Source organism: Ruditapes philippinarum, unplaced genomic scaffold (genome assembly GCF_026571515.1).
Source record: "Ruditapes philippinarum isolate M1 unplaced genomic scaffold, ASM2657151v2 ctg680_1_1_1_1, whole genome shotgun sequence".
In the NCBI taxonomy this organism is placed as follows: domain Eukaryota; kingdom Metazoa; phylum Mollusca; class Bivalvia; order Venerida; family Veneridae; genus Ruditapes; species Ruditapes philippinarum.
In genome coordinates this window covers 305,965-315,269 of record NW_026859861.1, presented here as the reverse complement: position 1 = coordinate 315,269, position 9,305 = coordinate 305,965, and positions in this window count along the sequence as shown.

Genomic DNA, 9,305 nt, shown 5'->3' with positions numbered 1-9,305 from the left:
GCGCGTAACGAGGAGCGTTGCCTTTGCCTTGTTGATCTTTGTTTTCGTCCTTTTTAGAATAAGTATAAAGCATAATGATTATTTTTCGGGGATTAACTGTTTAACCATTCCTGTGTATTCAGCACTCTGACCAGTATTGTTTCGAATTACATTAAACAATAACATGTTTTAAGTTTCGTGATAGTTCACTTGACGAGTATATATTCAATTGACATTGCTCGTTTTTAAGGAAGAAATGGGACTTAGAGAGGTTTGGTACACCTAAAAACGGTTTTTTAAGCTGACCACTCTGATTATATTTAGGGCAGCATTCCTCTTTGATCCTTCACGTATGATTTTGTATTCAACTATAGTGTTATTTATTAAACGTTTCGTTTATATGATTTGTCCAGTGTATTGCCATACAATGCAAAGATGTTGGCCTTATTTGCCCTCTTCCTCCTCTCGCTTGCTCTGTTTGCCTGTCTTATTTCTTCATGTCATTTTCCTTCTCTTTTCCTTGTTTTCTTTCTCCGTTACTGTCCGATGTCCTACTGGAAAGCCGTGTCTGTGCAGCGTTTATTATGGAAGACTGATTTCCGAGAACAGCTGCTGACCTTCTATTTTATATTCTGTTATAATTTTCAAATTAACTAAATATGGCCGGTTCTACGTGCAATTGAAGTTCAAATTACAGTTTAAAAAACCTGGGATAAATTGGCGAATTTACACATTTGCAACGATAAACGATGCAATGCTTGCTTACCGAAAGTTTCAACTCAAACAAGAGCTGTCACAGGAGACAGCGAAGCTCGACTAATAAAATACTGGACGCAGTAAGGAAGACAAAACTATGATAGAAAAATAAATTATGTATAATTATGTATTAAGTTACAGTAAAAAAATAACATTGTTAACATAAATTCTAAGATCAAGAGGAGTAATACTGGAAATAGTCATGCTAGAGTTAGAAACCTTGTCACACAACATGGGTGTAATGATGAGAAATATATTTTTGAAGTTTGAAGTAGATACCTTAAAAAGTAAAGAAGTTATAATATTTCTTAAAGAAAATCCTAAGTTCAAATGGAGATAAATCTATAAATATTGCTTCAAGAGTTATGAACCTTCTCACATAAAATTTCAATGATGATAAGGAATAAGTATTTGAAGTTTGAGGTAGACACCTTTAAAACTAAAAAAGTTATAGTAAAAAATAACATTTTTCAAATAAAAAAATCTAAGTTTATGGGGAGATAATTCTTGCAATATTGGTGCTTGAGTTATGAACCTTGTCACATAAGATGTGGATGATGATATATATTTGAGGTATGAAGTTGATCCCTTAAGAAATTAAGAAGTAACAGTAAAATAGTATTTTGAAGGAAAATTCTATATTCAAGGGGAGATAAATCTGAAAATATTGGTGCTAGAGTTCTGAACCTTGTCACATAAGATGTGGTTGATGATAAGGAACATATATTTGTAGTTTTGAATTGATACCTTAAGAAATGACAAAATTATTAGTGAAAAATATTTTACTGCACCAAAAACTGGACGCGGACGCCACCGCTGGGATACTTCTTTAGTCGAGCTAAAAACTGATTTTAAGAAAATCAGGATGATGTAACATTTTAAATAAATTTATCCACACAAAATTTGATTTAAATCTCATATTACGAAATAAAGTTGATCGGTGAAAATCATGTTTTAATCGTGGATTCGAATTGTGCATTTTAGAATATTTCTAAATATATCATTAACAAATAAAAAATAAGTTTAACTTTAAAGATCTAGATTGTCCAAAGATTAAACTAGTCTTGTCAGATGTAATATATGATATAATAAGTCACTTTATCATGTAATTATAGTCCAAATAAATTGTCATAATTTTCTTTATCTCTCTAGCAACGTATGATACTTTTTATTAACTACTTATCTCGGTTTTTTATATAGATTTGCATAATTAACTGATTCAGAGACGTTTCGTGTCAACAACCAAGAAAAGAAAATGAATAAAAAATCTATACTTTATATGATCTCAGTTTCCTTACATTAAGCTAATGTACCATAATTATACTTCAAGTAATATTATATTATATATAATAGCATGTTTGTGAATGAAATAAATTCAATACACTAGGCGGATACCATCAGGCTATAATATTACAAGGCATTGTACTTCCGAATGTCAAAACAGCTCGTGATAGGATATGCAACAGGTGTTAAGTTGATATAGCCAGATTGAAGATTACAATCTAGCCTGCATTTTATTGACACTCGTTCGTTCAGTCATTCTACTGGAATTCATTAAATTACATAGGGGTCAATAGGTTATATTTGTATAATTATGCTCAGTGCAGATAAAATATAAACCGAATTATGCAAGCCTTTGTTAAGGCAAGATTGTGATAACGATTGGCAGGTCTACGCTGGTGTATTCCGGTCACTTTCATCCATTACCGATGCACGATGCAAATGGAAAAAATGCTGTCGTGCGCGATGATGATATCTCTATACTAAGGCTGCGTCAATTATGCATTATAAATAAGTATAATGCATTTCTTATGATTTTTTTTAAAGATTCTCGTTGAAAAAAAAATCTAAATGACAAATAATGTATAGATATATCAAAGATTAAATCCAATTATATTACTTTAAAAATTGTATGCAGCGTCACTTTCCAGAAGAAATTAAAAATCTTTTCGCCTTTAACATAATAAAATACTAATTTCGCATGTAACATACTAAAGAGTACATCTGAAATGAAATTTAACTGAAATCATCTAAGTTTAGCTTTTTATTCATTTGATTTTTTAAACAAAATACTGCTTTATATGCATATTTTTTCACCAAACTACTGCGCCTTCTAATGCACGCGGAATAATGTCGACGTAGAATATTTTATAGTCTGTCACATTATTACCTCCCTTATATGATGTATCCCTTTACTTGATATTAAATTAGGCATTTTGCCTTAATACCGAAAATAATGCTCTTCTATATGGGCAAAATTTATATTTCAAATTAAAGTACTATTCTATCAAGAACGAGTCTAGCTTCGGTGCAACCGTGTGCATCTATGTTTTTACTAATTCGAAACTAAAAGTAGGATATTTATTTCTGGCTCCGGAATAATTTGGTGTATTATTTCGTTAAAAAAACATGCCGTATAAGCTGATAATTTTGCTTCCTTGTTTTATGTTAATTTGTGAAACCGTTTGCAGACAATGTCCTTGGTAATATTTCACTGCCTGGTACAAAACGAGCAACATATGAACATAATTAGTAATTATACATACCATTAAATCTTGTCAGTTTTGTTTAAAACTAAAAAAATAATCTCTAAAATTAAATACAAAATTGTCTATATTAGGTGATTAATGGAAGGTAACAAACACGTGCTTTGCTTAGAACTTTGTAATGGACAGCAAATTTTGCAAACTTGCAAAAGTGAAAAACAAGAGGCACATGATGGCCATATATCGCTCACCTGACTGAAATAGTTGTAGATGATAAGTGCATCAGTGCACTTTTATTATGACAAATTTCCTTTGATCTTTGAGCTAGAGAACTTATTCTTGCCTGCGACACATCATCACAATATGCAAATTATCTATTCAAAATTATTTAAAAATCCAACGTTCTGAACTGGGTGCAAAATATTGACAGATAGATGGACGAACGAACGAACGAACGTAAGACGATACAAAATATCTGTCTCCGCAAAGCGGGGAGGGGGGAGGGTATAACAAAATTGGTAAATCTCACTGCCAATTATTTCAAAACAAAACTCAAAAGTAAAATGTTACATTGTTTATTTTCATGGTTTAATAAAATTTGAGTATAAGCCTATAAAGCTTTTATCATACAATACCCCATGTTATAATTTCTATATCTGCTTAATTCACTGGTATACTGCTATATGTATATACTAATGTATTGTAAGGTTACTGTCACAGTGTAAACTGGTTTACATAATTCTGCTTGTAACTAAAGGATAAAAGCTTACAATGTGAAACAAAAAAACAAACTGTCAAAAGATTACTTTTTGTTAATATTAAATAAATACTTAAATATAAATTGATGTCAAGTTTATAACATACAGAGCCAAAATTTTGGACACCTTTTTAAAGTGTTGGATTTACTTTCTTAACTTATACGGTATTTAAAAACAAAATTCAATAGTTTCAGGACCTGAAATACACACATTGGAAGTAAAAGATCGTTTTTATATTACATGTATTAGGTATATGATTTATCTTTTATGAATCTGTTTTTTTATAAAATATCTTTCTATAACTAGCTAAGTTTTCAGTGCTAATTCGTCCTCTGAGTGGGATGAAATATTACAGTGCTTATTTAACAAGTGTTGTTTTTTTTTCATTGATTGGTGAAGGAAAAAAAGTTCTATACTAATCATTTAGCTAACGTTTTAATTAAAATTAACAATCGTGTTTTGTTTGTTGGTAGAATTACAATGTTTCCCATTAAACTGAAGAGAAAATCATACACCATTTTACTGTTAAACATTCAATTATTCAGTAAAACCAATACACTGGTAAACTTTTCATCACAATCAAAATTGCAATTAGAAATTTATTACTTATCTCCTTTCAATTAATTTTTCTACATCTTTATTTCTTAAACAATGAAATTTCTAAAATTCTGATATTTTGATAATGAAAATCCCAAAAATTGAACACTGAAGATGCAAAATACAAAAATGTAGCAGATTTTGAAAATGAAAAAGTGTTAGGACATAACAAAAACTATAACTTAAGATATCTGCATAAAAATGCCAATTCTCTATTTATTTCTCTTCTTTATGAACCTATATCTAGAACTATATTTTCTTTTTAAAACAAAAAAATAGCATGTCTATATATTAAGTACTTCAATGACTTTCAGTGGGACACATTATTTATCTGCAACAAGTAAATTTACCTATATATATGGTTTTGCAATATAAAACTAACAAAATAATATAATAATAAATAATTGTTATATATAATATCAGTGTAACCTTCTTAAGTAAGAAGAAAATATACAAACTTATCTACAAACTTGTCTATAAATCCTGAATAAATCTAACAAATATCCATCTCACTGGTTTTAGATAGTTACACATCAATGCAATCGAAACCAAAATCGAATTGGCAAAAATATATGCATGTCCATAGCCAATAAAATCAGCTTTAATTAAAGCCTTGGTACATTGTAGATTGAAATTGTATACATAAATGTGTATATATGTATCTTTTCAATACTTATTTCTTTGTAATAACATAACCAATGTTTTACTTACTGAGATTAATATTTACAAATTTACTGAACTGTCTCTGATTACTATATGCTTACAAGTGTGCATGTTTAATACGTATATTGAAAGATTTTCAATCCGAATAACAAAAGGTAAAAAGGCTGTAGGTAACATTGACGCATACTCCCTGACGTTTCTATGTAGAAAAGTATCTTTTTAAGTATTTAAGAATCTTCACTTTGATCTAATTAACATGAAACTGTACCGGAGAGGAATAGATCAATAGAAGGTAACACCAACACATGTTAGATATCAGTCAATAAAATGAAGAAACATGTCTGTTTATTTGGGTTTTTTTGTCAATTTTAACAAATTTTTTGCTTTTTTCTCAGCATTTGATCCACAAAACCAGCTTTCCTGGATAAATAATAAGTAATAGTAGTAACGAATATCTTTGAAAATGACATATCATCCCAATAGATATCTGGTCATATCTTGGTGGTTGACCAAACTAACCAGCCTTTTCTGGGTAACTTATCAGTCTCTGCATGTGACCGACTACTAATCCTACAAGGTTTTCTAAATCAGTGCTGAGACACAAGTCACTATATGATCTAAATTTAATTCTGAGATCAACTATCACAAAGAAATATTGCCTCTCGCAACGATCAAACCAGCAACTCCTGGATTACAAAAAAAATTCGTTGCTCTCCCTATTGTTTGTTTTCTTCTTGTTTTTGTTTGGGTTTAACCCCACACCAACCAGGTATAAGTGCAGGTCATATGGAAATTTTCCAGCTTAACTGGTGGAGGAAGGACGCAGGTACACCTCTGTACATTATTCCAGGCACAAACAAGCACATAAGTAGAACCACCACAATCTGTAAGCTACCTCAAAAGCTTTCTCACAATCATGAAAAATCCAGACCCTGGCGAGGCTCAAACCTACAACAGTGAGAGGCAAGGGCTCTCCCTACTGAGCTAAACAATGGACAGAAATATCAAATGAGACTGAAGGACAAACATGTAGCTATATGTGCTCCATCAATAAATTTCAAGGAGCATATAAAACTGCTATTACTTAGTGACTTTAAACATGATCAATCAATAAAAGCGAGCGTTTCCATTACAGATTACAATAAAAGTATGTTTATGAAGTACCTAAACAAAGCATGTAGGCAGTTTGTCATGAACAAAGTTCTAAAACCAAGTTGAATTAATACATTTATGAAATTATACATGATAGTCACAAAGTCTTTAAATCTTTAAATAGGTGGGCTTATATCGTATCCCTTAACAATGCAATGCAAAACTGGCATAACTTATTCTGTAAAGTTACAAAAGTCTTGAACTTAATCCTACATAATATATACATAGGAATCTTAACACTAAATAAACTGTGGTTCTTAACATCTAAAATGTAGCTTTATTAGCGACAATATCACCTCTATCTACTCTACATGTGTATAACTGGCATAAAATCACACCTCATTTGCATAAAATCTGATTGTTATCCTATAGCAGTATAGAAGTTGGTGGTAGGGGGCGGGGCTTAAATACTGTTGGAATTTTAGGCTCTTTTACAATATTCAACATCAAAGCTTATGAAGAATTTCACATCATAAATAAATTTCCAAACATGCATAAAATTAACAAGCATTTGTACAGCAATGTTGAGCTTATATTGTAGGTGTCTTGAGAAGGAAAAATAAACAATTAATTCAATAATTCAAAAAAATTCTGATAACATCCCAATGCATTATGGGAGTTTTACTTTAAAGTTAATTACAATAAATTCACTCTCTACACTTAGCTGATGACCTTAGCAAAATTTCAATTTGTGAAATTTATGAAAACAACTTCATCCAAATTTCTAAAACGAATCCGTGTTTACTAAGGAATGATTTTAGCATTATATTTATAGATACAATTTAGGATGAAATAAACCACTAAATTTGATGAACAGTAATTAAATAAATTGGATAAAAATCCTGATAACATATACAATCAAAATGCCATTATGTTCATGCTTAAATCAAAATGTTTGAATTTAAATACAACTTCCCTACATTAGTTCTTAACTTACATTCATTAATTTATAGGCGTATATTGCACAGTTATAGGCAGTCATTCAATAATGCTTTTCAAACAAAACCTTTAAATCATGTAAGGAATAAAGAATAATACCCCTTTATAATTATATTAAAAGGAATTTCTGGTATCTTATAAACATATCCTATTCAATAAAACAAATCCCGAGCTGCTTAAAATAATTTGTTACTATGTAACTCTTACCATACTAGTTTCATTAATGTTAAAAGCTTGTAAATCTTCCATTCTGGACAAAGTCATTCATAATTTATATGTAAAATTTCAAAATATATACTAACTGAATAGTGACCAGTACAGACCATGATCAGATGGAACGGCACAGTGCAGGCTGACCTTGGTCTGAAGTGGTCATATGGGTTAAAATCAGTTGCTGCCAGCAGGCTAACGGTTAAAACTCTTTCAAAATTTTCATATAATAAAAATTATCATAAATCTAAAAACCTGCAGCTTTAAAACAGCTTAACTGCTTAAATAATAAAGAAAAAATTACAAATTTCTTAAAAAAACATGTTTTACAAGCAATCTGGAGATTTATAAATTTAATGCATGTATGCAGTGAAAAATGACAACATAGTATGGCACACATGATGAGGTTATGTGCTACACAACATCAAAACCTAGCTCAATAACAGTATAACCATATAAAGTAACAAGTAAATAATATTGGATTCACTTTTCTGAACGAGTTTTCAGTGGGAATTATTTTCCAGATATTATTTTGTTTACTTAGAGAAAGTAATTTTATAGCTATAAGCATTGACTGAAGATATACTTCATAATTATGTCAAGTAATTAGGTGATATCACAACTTTCCTCCTTTACTGCTAAAGGAAGACTGGGAATCAATAAGCTTAAATACATTATCTTAAATAAAAAAAAGTTTTAGCATGATTAATATTGTAAGATAAACAAAACTGATTTTCAGCAAAATCATAAAATCTGTTTCTAAATTCACAAAGAAGTTTACGAAAATTTCGAAATAAATATTGAAAAGCAAAGCAAATATTATTTACTTGGGACTTAATAAAGATCTAGCAAAATATCATCAGAGGCAGATCAAGGCAAAACATGAGGAAAAAAACAGAGCTACAATACAAATTACTGCTTCTGAAGCTTTCTTTATTATCAAATTATCACAGATATATACAAATATCAGCTCCTTTACATTTTAAAATAAGAGGGCTGAGCTGAAAAATCTTAAAAATTAGTCTTGAACTTATTATTGTGATAAATGCTTCAGAGGGATCACCCTATGCTTCCCAGTGACCACCCTTCTTCCAGATTTCAAAACAAAACCAGTTTGTTATATAGATACATCAGGGTTAGGATGAAGTTTATTTGAGATGTATCAGTAAACAATTAAATTATGCTGGCTAGAATACTTCTGTGGTGTGAGATAGTTATACTTATATGATATATATCTATAATTATGATAGATAGTAAATAATTGGAAATAAAGTAATGAGTGCTTTAAAATGATTAAATTTTCATGCCTTCTTGAAAATATTTTATACTTTTTAAAATGGAAGTTCATCATTTTCTCAATTCATGTTCATTCTAGGTATGATTTTAGGACAGAGAGAAAAAATTATTCAAATTCTAATATTACTTTGTCTAGAATTCATACTTTTTTTATCAAGATCGACTCAATTTTATCACAATTTTCCCTTTTTCTAAAGTCTGCAATTATTATATGTTAGAAAAGATCAATTACATTTATTTTATTGAAAAAAAGAAAGTTAAACAGACACATTTCATTAGTTTTGAATGTTCTGACATTTTTTTTATTTCTACATAAGAAAATGGGGACTTTGGGTGTGTGTGTGGCGTGGGGGGGGGGGGGGGGTTAAACGCTTTTGAGTTTTATTAAACCTAAAAAGTTCCTATTATTCTAACCATTTACTATTTTATTATTAAAATTCAACAAATAATTTGGGGAACATAATTAATA